At 45.5% G+C, this 16993-nt stretch overlaps 15 non-coding genes across 15 annotated transcripts; 9 read left to right on the top strand and 6 right to left on the bottom strand.

Moving 5' to 3' along the window:
- The first annotated feature begins 440 nt into the window (after positions 1–440).
- Positions 441–556, top strand: TRNAL-CAA (transfer RNA leucine (anticodon CAA)). Its single transcript has 2 exons — positions 441–478; positions 511–556. It is a non-coding gene; the product is annotated as a tRNA-Leu (tRNA).
- A 157-nt stretch (positions 557–713) lies between these two features.
- Positions 714–828, bottom strand: TRNAL-CAA (transfer RNA leucine (anticodon CAA)). Its single transcript has 2 exons — positions 791–828; positions 714–759 (listed from the first exon to the last, which is right to left on the bottom strand). It is a non-coding gene; the product is annotated as a tRNA-Leu (tRNA).
- Positions 829–1155: 327 nt separating this feature from the next.
- TRNAL-CAA (transfer RNA leucine (anticodon CAA)) lies at positions 1156–1271 on the top strand. The gene is made up of 2 exons: positions 1156–1193; positions 1226–1271. It is a non-coding gene; the product is annotated as a tRNA-Leu (tRNA).
- A 758-nt stretch (positions 1272–2029) lies between these two features.
- Positions 2030–2145, bottom strand: TRNAL-CAA (transfer RNA leucine (anticodon CAA)). The gene is made up of 2 exons: positions 2108–2145; positions 2030–2075 (listed from the first exon to the last, which is right to left on the bottom strand). It is a non-coding gene; the product is annotated as a tRNA-Leu (tRNA).
- Positions 2146–2388: 243 nt separating this feature from the next.
- TRNAL-CAA (transfer RNA leucine (anticodon CAA)) lies at positions 2389–2503 on the top strand. Its single transcript has 2 exons — positions 2389–2426; positions 2458–2503. It is a non-coding gene; the product is annotated as a tRNA-Leu (tRNA).
- Positions 2504–3325: 822 nt separating this feature from the next.
- Positions 3326–3441, top strand: TRNAL-CAA (transfer RNA leucine (anticodon CAA)). Its single transcript has 2 exons — positions 3326–3363; positions 3396–3441. It is a non-coding gene; the product is annotated as a tRNA-Leu (tRNA).
- A 157-nt stretch (positions 3442–3598) lies between these two features.
- TRNAL-CAA (transfer RNA leucine (anticodon CAA)) lies at positions 3599–3714 on the bottom strand. The gene is made up of 2 exons: positions 3677–3714; positions 3599–3644 (listed from the first exon to the last, which is right to left on the bottom strand). It is a non-coding gene; the product is annotated as a tRNA-Leu (tRNA).
- A 614-nt stretch (positions 3715–4328) lies between these two features.
- TRNAL-CAA (transfer RNA leucine (anticodon CAA)) lies at positions 4329–4446 on the top strand. The gene is made up of 2 exons: positions 4329–4366; positions 4400–4446. It is a non-coding gene; the product is annotated as a tRNA-Leu (tRNA).
- Positions 4447–5242: 796 nt separating this feature from the next.
- Positions 5243–5359, top strand: TRNAL-CAA (transfer RNA leucine (anticodon CAA)). The gene is made up of 2 exons: positions 5243–5280; positions 5314–5359. It is a non-coding gene; the product is annotated as a tRNA-Leu (tRNA).
- Positions 5360–6184: 825 nt separating this feature from the next.
- Positions 6185–6300, top strand: TRNAL-CAA (transfer RNA leucine (anticodon CAA)). The gene is made up of 2 exons: positions 6185–6222; positions 6255–6300. It is a non-coding gene; the product is annotated as a tRNA-Leu (tRNA).
- Positions 6301–6456: 156 nt separating this feature from the next.
- On the bottom strand, positions 6457–6573 carry TRNAL-CAA (transfer RNA leucine (anticodon CAA)). The gene is made up of 2 exons: positions 6536–6573; positions 6457–6502 (listed from the first exon to the last, which is right to left on the bottom strand). It is a non-coding gene; the product is annotated as a tRNA-Leu (tRNA).
- Positions 6574–7212: 639 nt separating this feature from the next.
- On the top strand, positions 7213–7327 carry TRNAL-CAA (transfer RNA leucine (anticodon CAA)). Its single transcript has 2 exons — positions 7213–7250; positions 7282–7327. It is a non-coding gene; the product is annotated as a tRNA-Leu (tRNA).
- Positions 7328–7531: 204 nt separating this feature from the next.
- On the bottom strand, positions 7532–7647 carry TRNAL-CAA (transfer RNA leucine (anticodon CAA)). The gene is made up of 2 exons: positions 7610–7647; positions 7532–7577 (listed from the first exon to the last, which is right to left on the bottom strand). It is a non-coding gene; the product is annotated as a tRNA-Leu (tRNA).
- Positions 7648–8471: 824 nt separating this feature from the next.
- Positions 8472–8590, bottom strand: TRNAL-CAA (transfer RNA leucine (anticodon CAA)). The gene is made up of 2 exons: positions 8553–8590; positions 8472–8518 (listed from the first exon to the last, which is right to left on the bottom strand). It is a non-coding gene; the product is annotated as a tRNA-Leu (tRNA).
- A 4501-nt stretch (positions 8591–13091) lies between these two features.
- On the top strand, positions 13092–13209 carry TRNAL-CAA (transfer RNA leucine (anticodon CAA)). The gene is made up of 2 exons: positions 13092–13129; positions 13164–13209. It is a non-coding gene; the product is annotated as a tRNA-Leu (tRNA).
- The last annotated feature ends 3784 nt before the right edge of the window (positions 13210–16993 follow it).

The following is a 16993-nucleotide window of genomic DNA, read 5'->3' as shown; positions in this document are numbered from 1 at the left end:
TTGTGTTCAGATGTTAAAACACCAAACTGAAACCTTTTGCAAGGAATCATGTCTGTTTTCACCACATTTCCTTGTTGTGAACATGCAAAAAAAAAAACATGCTATGGTCGTATCTGTATTGTATTTGAAACTGATTGTCCCACACCAGAAACAGCCATTGCCAATCAACTGCTGGTTGGCTTGACCTGTTTATAAAGTAATGTAAAAGTGAATTGAGATGATTGTGTTAAATGTGAGTTTCATTCCAGTTGCACCTTTGCACTAAAATACTTGTGAAAAATACATATACTCCAGCAGTTGAAGATGATGATTGCTGTTATATATATTTCGTTTTTGATGTTCATTGACAAGGGTGCTGTGTGCTATATTTCGAGAGACGTGGATGAACTCACGCTTTGGCCTTCCACTGATAAACCAAATCGCTCGGGTTGGATTCCCATGTCAGGATGGCCGAGCGGTCTAAGGCGCCAGACTCAAGGCGAGTGAAGCCTTCCGTGCTCAACGCGGGTAATCTGGTCTCCGAATGGAGGCGTGGGTTCGAACCCCACTTCTGACAAGACTTTTTATTTTATAACATTTAGTCTCGCCAAGCCTTCGCCATTTCTCACGACCTTCGTTCGATATCCTGGACTCGTGTTGTGATTTCGTCGCTCTGTCCGTGTTAATCAATGAAAAAAAAATCATACATTTTGCATGAAATGTGTAAAATTGGTTGTCAGAAGTGGGGTTCGAACCCACGCCTGCATTCGGAGACCAGATGTCCCGCCTTGAGCACGGAAGGTTTCCTCGCCTTGAGTCTGGCGCCTTAGACCGCTCGGCCATCCTGACCACGGCAACCAACCTGGGCATTTGTTCATTAGAGGTGGAGCAAACCGCGGGTCACCCTTCAATATACTTGCGAGTCTCCGAAGAGTTTTACCAGCCCTGGGGTTTGGTTGTAACTGAGTTTGACCAGCCCTGAGTTTATGCATACCACTTTCCTGCGGAGGGAGCTGGTAGGAACGTTGGGTTGTTCGGTCAATGGCCAGGGTCAACGGACGGCGGCGTGGTGTATTCCGCAAATATGCCGGACTGTGAGGGCGTGCACAAGCCGGCGTGAGAAGGTTAAACGTTGAGTACCACTGATAAACCACATGCCTGGGCTGGGACTCCCAAGTCAGAATGGCCGAGCGTTCTAAGGCGCCAGACTCAAGGCAAATGAGGCCTTCCGTGCTCAACGCGGGACATCTGGTCTCAGAATGGAGGCGTGGGTTCGAACCCCACTTTTGACAAGACTTTCTATTTTATAACATTTAGTCTCGCCAAGCCTTCGCCATCTCTCACGGCCTCCCGTCAATCTCCTGGACTCGTGATGTGATTTCGTCGCTCCGTCTCCTTGGAGGACCATCTCCTGGGCTTGAGACTCAAGCGAAATGATGGCTGTTTGTGAATTAGCCGAGGCGTGCGTGGTCAGGATGGCCGAGCAGTCTCGGGAGCCAGATTCAAGGCGAGGTAAGCCTTCCGTGCTCAACGTGGGGACTTCTGGTCTCCGACTGGAGGCGTGGATTCGAACCCAGCTCCATGACATCAGTTTTTTTTACATTTCACGCAAAATAAGTTTAAATATTTTCAGCCGTTGTCTATTCGAATAGGGTTCACCGTTTCTGGCAATGAAACAGTTGTGTTCAGATGTTAAAACACCAATCTGAAACCTCTTGCAAGGAATCATGTCTGCATTAACCACATATACTTGTGGTGAACATGCAAACAAAAAAACATGCTCTGGTCGTATGTGTATTGTAATTGAAACTGATTGTTCCACGACAGAGACAGCCATTGCCAATCAACTGCTGGTTGGCTTGACCTGTTTATAAAGTAATGTAAAAGTGAATTAAGATGGTTGTGTTAACTGTGAGTTTCATTCCATATGTACCTTTGCACTAAAATACTTATACAAAATACATATAAACCAGCAGTTGAAGATGATCATTGTTGTTGTTACCCACTGAAAAAGAATTCATATATTTTGCATGAAATGTATAAAAGAGGTTGTCAGAAGTGGGGTTCGAACCCACGCCTCCATTCGGAGACCAGATGTCCCGCGTTGAGCACGGAAGGCTTCACTCGCCTTGAGTCTGGCGCCTTAGACCGCTCGGCCATCCTGACCACGAGCACCAACCTGGGCATTTGTTCATTAAAGGTGGAGCAAACCGCGGTCACCCTTCAATATACTTGCGAGTCTCCGAAGAGTTTTACCAGCCCTGTGGTTTGGTTGTAACTGAGCTTGACTTGCGCTGAGTTTATGATTATAACCGTTCAGTGCTACGTCTGTCTGCTGTACTCATTCACAAATGGCCAGAATATTGTAGTGTACCTACTAATGAACAAATGCCCAGAATGGAGCTCGTGGTCAGGATGGCCGAGCGGTCTAAGGCGCCAGACTCAAGGCGAGGAAGCCTTCCGTGCTCAACGCGGGACATCTGGTCTCCAAATGCAGGCGTGGGTTCGAACCCCACTTCTGACAAGACTTTTTGTTTTATAACATTTAGTCTCGCCAAGCCTTCGCCATCTCTCACGGCCTCCCGTCGATTTCCTGGACTCGTGTTGTGATTTCCTCGCTCCGTCTCCGTGGAGGCCATCCCCGGGGCTTGAGACTCAAGCGACGTGATGGCTGTTTGTCAATTAGCTTAAGCGTGCGTGGTCAGGATGGCCGAGCAGTCTCGGGAGCCAGATTCAAGGCGAGGACGCTTTCCGTGCTCAACGCGGGGACTTCTGATCTCCGACTGGAGGCGTGGATTCAAACCCAGCTCCATGACATCAGCCTTTATACATTTCACGCAAAATAAGTTGAATTATTTTCAGCCGTTGTTTATTCGAATAGGGTTTACCGTTGCTGGCAATAAAACAGTTGTGTTCAGATGTTAACACACCAAACTTAAACCTTTTGCAATGAATCGTGTCTGTTTTCACCACATTTCCTCGTGGTGAACATGCAAACAAAAAAAACATGCCCTGGTAATATGTGTATTGTATTTGAAACTGATTGTTCCACACCAGAGACAGCCATTGCCATTCAACTGCTGGTTGGCTTGACCTATTTATAAAGTAATGTAAAAGTGAATTAAGATAATTGTGTTAAATGTGAGTTTCAATCCAGTTGCACCTTTGCACAAAAATTCTTGTGAAAAATACATATACACCAGCAGTTGAAGATGATGATTGCTGTTATATATTTCGTTTTGATCTTCATTGACAAGGGTGCTGTGTGCTATATTTAGAGAGACGTGGGTGAACTCACGCTTTGGCCTGCCACTGATAAACCACATGACTCGGCTTGGATTCCCATGTCAGGATGGCCGAGCGGTCTAAGGCGCCCGACTCAAGGCGAGGAAACCTTCCGTGCTCAACTCGGGAAAATCTGGTCTCCGAATGGAGGCGTGGGTTCGAACCCCACTTCTGACAAGACTTTTTATTTTATAACATTTAGTCTCGCCAAGCCTTCGCCATCTCTCACGGCCTTCCTTCGGTATCCTGGACTCGTGTTGTGATTTCTGTCGCTCTGTCCGTGTTAATCAATGAAAAAAATTCATACATTTTGCATGAAATGTATAAAATTGGTTGTCAGAAGTGGGGTTCGAACCCACGCCTCCATTCGGAGACCAGATGTCCCGCGTTGAGCACGGAAGGCTTCACTCGCCTTGAGTCTGGCGCCTTAGACCGCTCGGCCATCCTGACCACGGCCACCAACCTGGGCATTTGTTCATTAGAGGTGGAGCAAACCGCGGGTCACCCTTCAATATACTTGCGAGTCTCCGAAGAGTTTTACCAGCCCTGGGGTTTGGTTGTAACTGAGTTTGACCAGCCCTGAGTTTATGCATACCACTTTCCTGCGGAGGGAGCTGGTAGGAACGTTGGGTTGTTCGGTCAATGACCACGGTCAACGGCGGCGTGGTGTATTCCGCAAATATGTCCGACTGTGAGGGCGGGCACAAGCCGGCGTGAGAAGGTTAAACGTTGAGTTTAATAAGGGCACCACGGGGTGACCAGCCCTTCTCCACCCAAAAGCCCCACCCTCCCCACCCAGCCTATCGCTCCCCATTCCTCCCACCCCCCACCCAGCCCCACCCAGCACCTCCCCACCCTCCCCACCCAGCCCCTCCCCGCACGACGGACGGACGGACACAATAATCCCCTGTGGGCTGGTGGAACCAGGAGGTTCCTACCAGTATGTGTTATAACGGTTGTGCTGGGCAGTTGTTGTCCCGGGTGTCGCTCGACGCGCTGCCACGCATGATGCGTGTTCATCCATCCTAGCACCATCCTGGCACCACCCTGGCCCAATGTTCGTGGTCAGGATGGCCGAGCGGTCTAAGGCGCCAGACTCAAGGCGAGGTGAAGCCTTCCGTGCTCAACGCGGGATATCTGGTCTCCGAATGGTAGACGTGGGTTCGAACCCCACTTCTGACAAGACTTTTTATTTTTTAACATTTAGTCTCGCCAAGCCTTCGCCATCTCTCACGGCCTCCCTTCAAGCAACTGGACTCGTGTTGTGATTTCGTCGCTCCGTCTCCGTGGAGGTCATCCCCGGGGCTTGAGACTCAAGCGACGTGATGGCTGTTTGTCAATTAGCTTCGGCGTGCGTGGTCAGGATGTCCGAGCAGTCTCGGGAGCCAGATTCAAGGCGAGGAAGCCTTGCGTGCTCAACGCGGGGACTTCTGGTCTCCGACTGGAGGCGTGGATTCAAACCCAGCTCCATGACATCAGTTTTTATACATTTCACGCAAAATAAGTTTTTATTATTTTCAGCCGTTGTCTATTCGAATATGGTTTACCGTTGCTGGCAATAAAACAGTTGTGTTCAGATATGAAAACACCAAACTGAAACCTTTTGCAAGGAATCATGTCTGCAAACAAAAAAAACATGCCCTGGTAGAATGTGTATTGTCTTTGAAACTGATTGTTCTAAACCAGAGACAGCCATTGCCAATCAACTGCTGGTTGGCTTGACCTGTTTATAAAGTAATGTAAAAGAGAATTAAGATGATTGTGTTAAATATGAGTGTTATTCCAGTTGTAACGCTGTACTAAAATACTTATGCAAAATACATGTAAAGCAGGAGTTGAAGATGATGATTGCTGTTATATATATTTCGTTTTTGATGTTCATTGACAAGGGTGCTGTGTGCTATATTTAGAGAGACGTGGATGAACTCACGCTTTGGCCTACCACTGATAAACCACATGGCTCGGCTTGAATTCCCATGTCAGGATGGCCGAGCGGTCTAAGGCGCCAGACTCAAGGCGAGTGAAAGCCTTCCGTGCTCAACGCGGGATATCTGGTTTCCGAATGGAGGCGTGGGTTCGAACCCCACTTCTGACAAGACTTTTTATTTCATAACATTTAGTCTCGCCAAGCCTTCGCCATCTCTCACGGCCTCCCTTCAAGCAACTGGACTCGTGTTGTGATTTCGTCGCTCCGTCTCCGTGGAGGTAATCCCCGGGACTTGAGACTCAAGCGACGTGGATGGCTGTTTGTCAATTAGCTTAAGCATGCGTGGTCAGGATGTCCGAGCAGTCTCGAGAGCCAGATTCAAGGCGAGGAAGCCTTCCGTGCTCAACGCGGGGACTTCTGATCTCCGACTGGAGGCGTGGATTCAAAGCCAGCTCCATGACATCAGTTTTTATACATTTCACGCAAAATAAGTTGAATTATTTTCAGCCGTTGTTTATTCGAATAGGGTTTACCGTTGCTGGCAATAAAACAGTTGTGTTAAGATGTTAAAACACCAAACTGAAACCTTTTGCAATGAATCGTTCTGTTTTCACCACATTTCCTCGTGGTGAACATGCAAACAAAAAAAACATGCCCTGGTAGTATGTGTATTGTATTTGAAACTGATTGTTCCATACCAGAGACAGCCATTGCCTATCAACTGCTGGTTGGCTTAACCTGCTTATAAAGTAATGTAAAAGTGAATTAAGATGATTGTGTTAAATGTGAGTTTCATTCCAGTTGCACCTTTGCACAAAAATACTTGTGAAAAATACATATACACCAGCAGTTGAAGATGATGATTGCTGTTATATATATTTCGTTTTTGATGTTCATTGACAAGGGTGCTGTGTGCTATATTTAGCGAGACGTGGGTGAACTCACGCTTTGGCCTGCCACTGAAAAACCAAATGGCTCGGGTTAAATTCCCATGTCAGGATGGCCGAGCGGTCTAAGGCGCCAGACTCAAGGCGAGTGAAGCCTTCCGTGCTCAACGCGGGATATCTGGTCTCCGAATGGAGGCGTGGGTTCGAACCCCACTTCTGACAAGACTTTTTATTTTATAACATTTAGTCTCGCCAAGCCTTCGCCATTTCTCACGACCTTCCTTCGATATCCGGGACTCGTGTTGTGATTTCGTCGCTCTGTCCGTGTTAATCAATGAAAAAGAAATCATAATTTTGCATGAAATGTATAAAAAGTCTTGTCAGAAGTGGGGTTCGAACCCACGCCTCCATTCGGAGACCAGATGTCCCGCGTTAAGGCACGGAAGGCTTCACTCGCCTTGAGTCTGGCGCCTTAGACCGCTCGGCCATCCTGACCACGAACATTGAACCAGGATGGTGCCAGGATGGTGCTAGGATGGATGAACACGCATCATGCGTGGCAGCGCGTCGAGCGACACCCTGGACAACAACTGCCCAGCACAACCGTTATAACACATACTGGTAGGAACTTCCTGGTTCCCCCAGCCCACAGGGGATTATTGTGTCCGTCCGTCCGTCGTGCGGGGAGGGGCTGGGTGGGGAGGGTGGGGCTGGGTGGGGAGGGGAGGGTGGGGAGGTGCTGGGTGGGGCTGGGTGGGGAGGGGAGGTAGGTGAGGGGCTGGGTGGGGGTGGGACGAGTGGGGCTGGGTGGGGAAGGGCTGGTCACCCCGTGGTGCCCTTATTAAACTCAACGTTTAACCTTCTCACGCCGGCTTGTGCACGCCCTCACAGTCCGGCATATTTGCGGAATACACCACGCCGCCGTCCGTTGACCCTGGCCATTGACCGAACAACCCAACGTTCCTTCCAGCTCCCTCCGCAGGAAAGTGGTATGCATAAACTCAGGGCTGGTCAAACTCAGTTACAACCAAACCCCAGGGCTGGTAAAACTCTTCGGAGACTCGCAAGTATATTGATAGGTGACCCGCGGTTTGCTCCACCTCTAATGAACAAATGCCCAGGTTGGTTGCCGTGGTCAGGATGGCCGAGCGGTCTAAGGCGCCAGACTCAAGGCGAGGAAACCTTCCGTGCTCAAGGCGGGACATCTGGTCTCCGAATGGAGGCGTGGGTTCGAACCCAACTTCTGACATGCAATTTCATAAATTTCAATCAAAATATATACCACTTCTGACAACCAATTTTATACATTTAATGAAAAATATATGAATAATTTTTCATTGATTAACACAGAGACAGAGCGACAGAAATCACAACACGAGTCCAGGATACCGAAGGAAGGCCGTGAGAGATGGCGAAGGCTTGGCGAGACTAAATGTTAAAAAATAAAAAGTCTTGTCAGAAGTGGGGTTCGAACCCACGCCTCCATTCGGAGACCAGATTACCCGCGTTGAGCACGGAAGGCTTCACTCGCCTTGAGTCTGGCGCCTTAGACCGCTCGGCCATCCTGACATGGGAATTCAACCCGAGCCATTTGGTTTATCAGTGGCACGCCAAAGCGTGAGTTCATCCACGTCTCTCTAAATATAGCACACAGCACCCTTGTCAATAAACATCAAAAACGAAATAAATATAACTGCAATCATCATCTTCAACTGCTGGAGTATATGTATTTTTCACAAGTATTTTAGTGCAAAGGTGCAACTGGAATGAAACTCACATTTAACACAATCATCTTAATTCACTTTTACATTACTTTATAAACAGGTCAAGCCAACCAGCAGTTGATAGGCAATGGCTGTCTCTGGTGTGGAACAATCAGTTTCAAATACAATACACATATTACCAGGGCATGTTTTTTTTGTTTGCATGTTCACCACGAGGAAATGTGGTGAAAACAGACACGATTCTTGCAAAAGGTTTCAGTTTGGTGTTTTAACATCTTAACACAACTGCTTTATTGCCAGCAACGGTAAACCCTATTCGAATAGACAACGGCTGAAAATAATTCAACTTATTTTGCGTGAAATGTATAAAAACTGATGTCATGGAGCTGGGTTTGAATCCACGCCTCCAGTCGGAGATCAGAAGTCCCCGCGTTGAGCACGGAAGGCTTCCTCGCCTTGAATCTGGCTCCCGAGACTACTCGGACATCCTGACCACGCACACCTCGGCGAATTCACAAACAGCCATCATGTCGCTTGAGCCTCAAGCCCCGGGGATGACCTCCACGGAGACGGAGTGACGAAATCACATCACGAGTCCAGGAGATCGACGGGAGGCCGTGAGAGATGGCGAAGGCTTGGCGAGACTAAATGTTTTAAAACAAAAAGTCTTGTCAGAAGTGGGGTTCGAACCCACGCCTACCATTCGGAGACCAGATTGCCCGCGTTAGAGGCACGGAAGGCTTCGCTCGCCTTGAGTCTGGCGCCTTAGACCGCTCGGCCATCCTGACCAAGGCCACCAACCTGGCATTTGTTCATTAGTGGGTACACAACGATATTCTGGCCATTTGTGAATGAGTACAGTAGACAGACATATAACTAAACGGTTATAACCATAAACACAGGCATACTCAAACTCAGGTGTTCGCAAACTCACTCGAAATTAAAGGGCAATGCACGGGTTTCCCCACAGCGAATAAAGTCTGCATCACATTTGGCACATACATAGTAACGAAGTTTATATTAAACTATTGTAATCCAATGGAGTTATGTCAAAGGAATATTGAATACACTTTTAGTGTATTCATCCCACACAGACGGAATATTTCTTTGAGTTCTCCAGTTTCCTCCCTCGTCAAGCTAAACACTCATGAATGATATTGTCCAAACACTTCAACGTTACGGAATCCTCCTGGAAAAGCGTTACAAAACTCGCTATCGAGGCTATTCACAAGTAAATGAAGGAAAAAGCGCAGACCTGCAATTGCCCAGATCACTGCTGGCAGAAGGCCTTCCACTAGAGGAATCTCTACAGAGCTTCTTCTTGGTTCTTTCGGTAAAGTCACGTAGAAGGGAAATAATAAAATAATAAAAATAAAACTGTACCGAAATAATCAAGAAGATGAATCCCTGCAGTCACGAAAGCTTTAAATCGAAATCTCTATAGAGCTCCCTGTAAAGGGCATTTGGCCTACTCTTTCACGCTGGTCAGACGTCGTGGAAGAGACGAGTAAATAAGTGACACCATTATTCCATGAATTGCACTCACTCAAAAGTGGCCAGGAAGTGACAAATGGATGTGGCGCGCAGGAAAAGTTAAAGATTGGCGTCAAAGATACAAGCGAAATCATCCCGAGGCGACAGGCGGTGGTGGCGTCAGCCACTCCAACACCCCCCCTCCACCCCTCCCCACCGTAACAACAACCATCCGTGACAACCACCCACTACCCCCCACAGCCCTCCATCGCCACAAACCACCACCCCCCTCCCTGCCCTGTGTGTGTGTGCACCACAGGCCATTAGCGGTAGACGAGTCAGCGAGCCAGGCTGTCGGGTGATTTAGGGGGTTTAAGATGCAGCAGTTAAGGAGGCATTAGGACAATTTACGAGCTTGAAAATGTCAATTTTGTTTCAGCTATTGGGCGTTCCAACCCTGGACATTAAACAACTCATAAGTCACAGTGCGGGGTGCGTGTCATGCGCACAGTTTTAAGTTTAAGCCGCCCCTCGTCCAACCGAAGAAAAAATCCCAATAATGATAGTACAGTCGTTGTAATAATAATTATACTCTATAAGTGTTTTCGGCTTGTACACCATGTTGTTCGGCATGACATTCAACGTTTCCCTCCAAGTTCTGGGAGTGTATTCAGTGCATTCAGTTCAAATGAGGAGACACTCCTGCGCACGTGGGGCGGTCGTTTCTCAGTTCCTGAAGAAGCTCTCGTGGCACAGGGCGAACCGTCGGACGCCGAACAACAAGGTCTTATATGTTTTGGCCACGAGGGTTGATTTGACCATACTTGACCACGTTGGTCAGTGCAGTGAAGGTCATGGTCCACCCTAAATCGCATCCCCACAAACCGTGGCAGATGCGGATACCCAAATGGACAAATGGAAAATTAAAAAAGTAAAAAATTAACCCGTAAAAACAAAGTTTTTCACTATAAATCCTTTATATGCGTGGCGGCTAGAGTCCTCTCGTCCTCTGGCTTGAGATGGCTGCCACCTATGGGTCAGATGATTGCCTGCCACCATTAAGCAATTGGTAATTAAATATTTAAAAAATTCTTCCTAAAAAGTGTAAAGTAATGTAAAAAAATTTCACGAAAATAAATTGTCACGCACAACGAGTCTGTGTGCAAAATGTCAGCTCGATTGGATCACGGGAAGTGGGTTAAAAAAACGACCGAAAGATTTGCATGGTCGTAAGCGCGCAAGCAAGCAAGCAAGTGAACTTAATATAAAGGATTTTAAAAACTCTCCGCTGTGCGACTGTGGTCACCCAGAACGGACCGTACAACGTGTAATGACGCAATGGCCGATCGACAAATATGAAGGAGACATCAGAGCGATGCACTGCTCCGCTACTGCTCCTGATGCGATTGTCTGGCTTGACCACCTGAATGCGAAACTGTTGTTGTTGTTGCTGCTCTGCATCTTCATCAGCCATACGAAAGAAGAAATAACAGTGCAGGTGGAAGATAACAATGTAACCCAATATGCTTTTTGGAGATGTAAAAATGACCACAAACATTGATGTCAGTAAGATGTGGAATTCGAAAGGGCTGCTTCGCTTTGAGTGCAGCGCCCGAGACCGCTCGGACGCGGACATCAGCATCGCCATGGACTCGATTATTGGTTGGGCAGAGCGTGGGTGAACTTTCGTTGTCAGGCCATTGTGGATGAGTACAGAGTAAAGGCGTAAGTGCTACATGGTTAAAATCGCAAACTCGACAATCCCCAAACTCCAATGCTCACGAGCCGCCACGATCTTGCCTGTCCGCGTTAAACACTCAAAAAACACATCTCCGTTGAAATACAAAGTAATTCGTTACACGCTGCACACGCCTGATGATTTGTAAAGGGATGAAGGTTGAGTTGAACACGTGGGCTTTCACGACCAATATCATCCACAATAGAGTTTTTTTTGTTAGATCGCATAAATATATAAATGTGTCGTTAAACCCTCCACCACCCGTGGCGGGTTTGGTTGTGTCGGGTGGTGGCAGGTTTAACGACACATTTATATATTTACGCAATCTAACCTAAAAAAACTGCATTATGGAAGAAGGGTGATCACTCAGATGTCAGGGTTTGTTTGGATGTGTACATTTACAACTGTGTTTTAACACGCAGGCTTTCAGTTTAAAACGAAGGCTTTCGTGACCAGCACGTGTTGTTTAACGTGACAAATCTTACTAATCGGGTGGTGGTGGGTTCACGACACATTCAAATTCACGCCAAAAAACCCTTCACAGTACTAAAAACTGTGTTAGTTTTGAACACGCAGTAGGCTTTCGCGACCAATATTTTCCAATAATAGAGGTGTTTTGGGTTTAGATCGCGTAAATATAAATGTGTCGTTGAACCCACCACCACCACCCGACACAGCCAATTAGTAAAGGGTTCGTCGCGTAAACGAAACGTGCCACCTCACTTTTCGATTTAAAGCTTTCGTGACTGCAGGGATTCATCTTCTTGGTTCTTTCGGTAAAGTCACGTAGAAGGGAAATAAAAAAACACATAATAAAATAAAATAACAATAAAATAAAAATATTTTATTATGTTTTATTATTTTATTACTTCCCTTCTACGTGACTTTACCGAAAGAACCAAGAAGACCACCTCACTTCTGGTTGAGCTGTGTTATAGGTGAACATACCACAGCGCCACCTAGCGATGAATATATACACCGACTCTTAACTCGAGCTTTTACAAACCGACCCGACGAGTCAATTAAATGCAGGCTACTACTGTGCATACATTTGTACAGAAACTCATACCTGTCAACCCATACGGTTAAAACCTTGTATTCTTGTACAGGGAAATTAAGTTTCAATACGGGCAAAAACAATTATATGTGTGTTTCCCCTTTGTGATGGGACTTTGTAGGATAAACGTTGAGATTAATAAGGGACACGGGGTGACCAATGAGGTCTGAATTGGTCTGTAATAAGGTAGGGCACTGATAAGGGGTTGGACATGTTGGCGTGTGTGTTTGGGTGAGTGTACTAGTGGTGAGGACCAGTAAGGTCTGAATTGATCTGTAATAAGGTAGGGCACTGATAAGGGGTTGACAGGTTTGCGTGTGTGTGTGTTGGGTGAGTGTACTAGTGGTGATTGTATATTTGTGTTGTATTCTCCCTTGTGGTGGGACTTTGTAAGATAAACATTGAGATTCATAAGGGACACGGGGTGACCAATGAGGTCTGAATTGATCTGATAAGGGGTTGACAGGTATGGAAATGAACATCGAAGCGACGCAACTGCGTTCATCCAGCGGTGGATTGAATGAATGACCACGGCTGCACACGATGAGTACGCGAAGCTTGCTGATGGTGCAATGTTGTAGAAACCTCCGTTAATTTATACGGCATCGAGTTTGGTGTTGGAAGTCAGAATGGTGGTAGGAGGGCAAATCGGTCTGGGACGACAGACTGACTTCGCGACCATCATCCAGCAGTGGATTGACCGTGGCTTGTCGCGGCGTGTCAGACAATCAGTTTCAAACACAATGCAATGTTATTATTATCATCGAAGCACATTTCCATGCGTGTTCACCACAAGTGCGGTTAATGCGAACTTAATTCCTTGCAACAACAAAAAAAGGTTTCCCAGTCGGTGTTCGAACTACCTCAACACCTCCCGTTTTATTGCTGATTCTTAAAAAAAAATGTTTATTTCAAATCGCCGACGTCGGCCACTCCGAGATTATCTTCTTGTTCGTCTGTCGCAGTACCGCGAGAGAGACGCGATGGTTATATGGCCACCGGACGCCGCTTGTTGTTGGAAGTCAGAATGGCCGAGCGGTCTAAGGCGCCAGACTCAAGGCGAAACGAAGCCTTCCGTGCCTCAACGCGGGAAATCTGGTCTCCGAATGGAGGCGTGGGTTCGAACCCCACTTCTGACAAGACTTTTTATTTTTCTGGTTCTTTCGGTAAAGTCACGTAGAAGGGAAATAATACAAATAAAACATAACATTTAAATAAATTTTTTTTTTATTGTTGTATTTCCCTTCTAGGTGACTTTACCGAAAGAACGAAGAAGATGAATCCCTGCAATCACGAAAGCTTTAAATCGAAATTTTTATTTTTTGTTTTTGCGTGTGTTATAGAACAACGGTGCTTTTGTTTCGCGGCCGACAGCGCGAATCGTACCTCGAGTCGTTTGTGTTACTAAAAAACATACAGTATATAGCTAACAGCCGATGGCTCTTTCGACATTGTTTCAAAAACATTGGGGGGCCTTTTACGCTGCGTGTTGCCGAGAGAAAAGCTGCCACGCCACGCTTACACCGATAGGGGGAGATATTCTACGGAGTGACCTGTTGCTACGTGGGTGTGTATCGCCACCTTCTGGTCACGCCTAACTCAGCAACGGTAGAATAATGGAAAGTCGATCGTCGAAAGAGACTTTCTCGGGTCATGTCAACACGACTAACAGAATATTCAAAGCTGTTTCTGCATAGCTGTCAACCGCTGATCAGTGCCTACCTGATTACAGACCAATTCAGACCTTATTGGTCACCCCGTTCCCTTATACATCTCAACGTTCATCCTACAAATTCTATAATATATATTTTTTGGGGTTAGATTGCGTAAATAGAAATGCGTCGCTAAACCCACCACCACCCGACACAGCCAACTCGTAAGGTTTGTCACGTAAACAGAACATGCCAATTCGTTACTAGTACAGCAACGCCAGTGTATTGGAGGGCAAATCCACAACATTTACAATCTGAGTACGACGTTTCGCCAGTAATAAACTAGCTACATTAGGCGACAGCCAGATTTGTGCAGAAATCCTTCTGATCCGTTCCTTAAATAGAGGGATAGATGTGATTCCATTACTTGTGAGTCCTTCACGTGCGAAGAACTCCTACTACACCTGTATTCTATTCGTGGTCACCCATGCCAGCACTATACAGCCTTAACTTCCAAAATCTGATCAAATCAAGCGCATTCCGGCAAATGTGGTCGTAGGCATGTTGTGCCAACTGCTACCTGCGTGTGGTATTTACTAATATAATGAGCCAAGAATGTCTGTGTGTCCCGTGCGTGACGTCCCCCTACCCCTCATTATTATTAATGTGCCAGGATTTTTTTGACAAGCGCAGGTCGAGCGGCTTTGATAAAAAAAGAAATGCAAATTCCCTTTCGATTTTACGTATCTTTATAGAAAGTGAAGGCAATAAATAATTATACGCCGCATCACAGTGCATTTGGTGCCTTTATTTCTTCCGCACGTCCAACAAAAGGTAAGTCGACTTTACGCTTGTACGATTAAAAAAATGTTTCTTCTACTTTGCAGACACTGTATCGAATTCCAATTGTTTTCAACCCCAGAGAGTGAAAGCGTAAGATACGTATCAGAGCAGTGGATTGTCAGTAATTGAACGTCCAATAAATAGTGCTGCTGTGACATTACGTAGGTGTTTTATGAGTTAGTTGCGTGCAGCAACCACTGCCATTAATGCAGTGCTGTGGTCAAATGCTGTGAGGTGTTTTATGACTTCCTTTTGTGCAACATTCACTGCCATTAATACAGTGATACAGTGAAATGCAGTGAAGTGTTTGATGACATTATGTTTTCAATATTCCCTGCCATTACATTTAGACAAGATACAATTATACTCTGATCAATTTATTCGTAACTCTAATGCTTCTCTTTGCTTTTCGTTATTTGCTTAGTTACTTCAGACAGTATCAGCACTCTACTTTCTTCACTCTTCGCTATCAAGCGTACATCGGTGAAGATAAATTTGTCAGTCAACTGCAGGGAAACCATTTGAACACTGATAAGAGATTCACACAAAATATCGTATACGGAGAAACCTTAATTTAATTTCATAAGTTAAGAAAAATATATTTAACTGCTACACTTCCTAATAAAATTAACAATCACAATAAACGTTAATTTGCATCTTTAATATTTCAGCTTACGTCCCAGGACGGGCTAACAAGCTAGTGGATTATAATGAGACCCACCAGCAATGACTACAGCTCACAGATTAGTCTTGCATATATACGAGTGAGAGGAAAGTACATTGTGGCCAAATGTGCATAGAATATTTACTCCAAGGTCAAAGATACTCAATGGAACAGCCTTCTTGTAACACGAAATGCACGGAGATTAAATTAGTGATGCCATTTTCTCAAGCTTTATATACTGAAGCATTCATTAATATGCCACGTATAACGTTGAATCACCATTTGACACTCCAGGAATGTAATGTGTTAATGGACTGAGCATATCAGCCATGGAGACTATGGACTACCTTCCTATGCTAAATATATATCATAGTGACTCTGTGCATGTACGTATATGTATAGCCATTTGCCAATCCAATCCACTGCTGGATGAGGGCCTCCCCACACCTTCAACCCAAAGCTATGCATGTAGAATAGAATGTTGACTTCTGGGTGCATTCACTCAGAAGTTATCACAACTAATGTGGACATGTTACTGTTTTCCTCGAAGCTATGCTGAGTTTAAATCTACGTGAAAGCTCGTCCAGTTACACTTATTGCTACATTTGTTTACCTATTGGCTAAATCGTAATATAATTTTCCCACTGAAATGTTACCAAATATATATCAACCCTCATGAATCATACGTCGTGGAAAGAACATCTAGCAGTGGATGACAAAGGGGATGTGAAATAATATTAATATTTTGGAAAATGCATGTTTGCCATTAAAGTAAGAATGGCCATACATTTAAATTCAATTTACCTTGGTACACAATGCGTGATACAGACTATAATATCAGTGATTGGTGACTCAATCATAAGCAGTTTTGGTTCCTAAAACCCACAAGACTATGTGTGTACAGGAATGGGTTCTTATGACGAGTGAAAATAATAATTGTATCATGCGATTCAGACATTGCTGACAAAAAGGAAAACAAAAAAGTTGCAGCATATTTATATTCAGCTCATTATCAATCCCCTATCACACCGTTTAGTGATGGAACTGCAGTTCCAGTTTAATGGCAGTGTAGGAAAACAAACCCATTGTTATATTCCACGTGTGTGTTCCCACGCCTATGCTTTCCACCTTCGACCAATCCGCACTGATCAGCGTGGTGAATTATGGCCAAATAACCGCTACAATCTGCACGGCGTGTGGAGGACCCTCCTCCCGCAGTGGATTGACAAAGCACATGTACATGAGAACTGTGGTAATTCGTGTGTGTGTGAACTTACAATGAAAAACAATGTGCCCTTATAAAAAGAAGAAAAAAACGCTTTATGTTCTCCAGTAAGCTACGACCTGGTGGTGAAACGCATCAAGAAACACTGCATTCTTTCCCTTTGCAGGCAATTTGATGTAACTGCTATGACCCGGCCTTATTCTTCATCGCCTCCTGCCTGGGCGCCCATGAATCCCATCGCCAAAATAGCATCAGCATGTGGTCGGCGAGCGAGCGAGCCTGTGAAGGGCATTTTCATAGGATACGCGTGGGATGGAGGAGACACAGCCCATTGTCTCCCCTAGTAGCAGAGCCAACGAGAGAGAGAAAACTAACTAATTTTCTGAAAGTGTCAGCGGCTAAGCTCACGTTTGTGATCATGTTTTTTACGTTATCATTGTTTTAAAGCCAAGATTGAATGACTTGAAGAATTTTTGGGAAAAGTGTTTGGTGGTAGAAAAACGTATTGCAAAAGTGAATACGTCGTTGTTTTGCCATCG

Source organism: Lethenteron reissneri, chromosome 16 (genome assembly GCF_015708825.2).
Source record: "Lethenteron reissneri isolate LAM-NWPU_2019-01 chromosome 16, ASM1570882v1, whole genome shotgun sequence".
NCBI lineage: Eukaryota > Metazoa > Chordata > Hyperoartia > Petromyzontiformes > Petromyzontidae > Lethenteron > Lethenteron reissneri.
The sequence above is the reverse complement of the archived record's forward strand: the minus strand, read 5'-3'. Positions and strand labels throughout refer to the sequence as shown.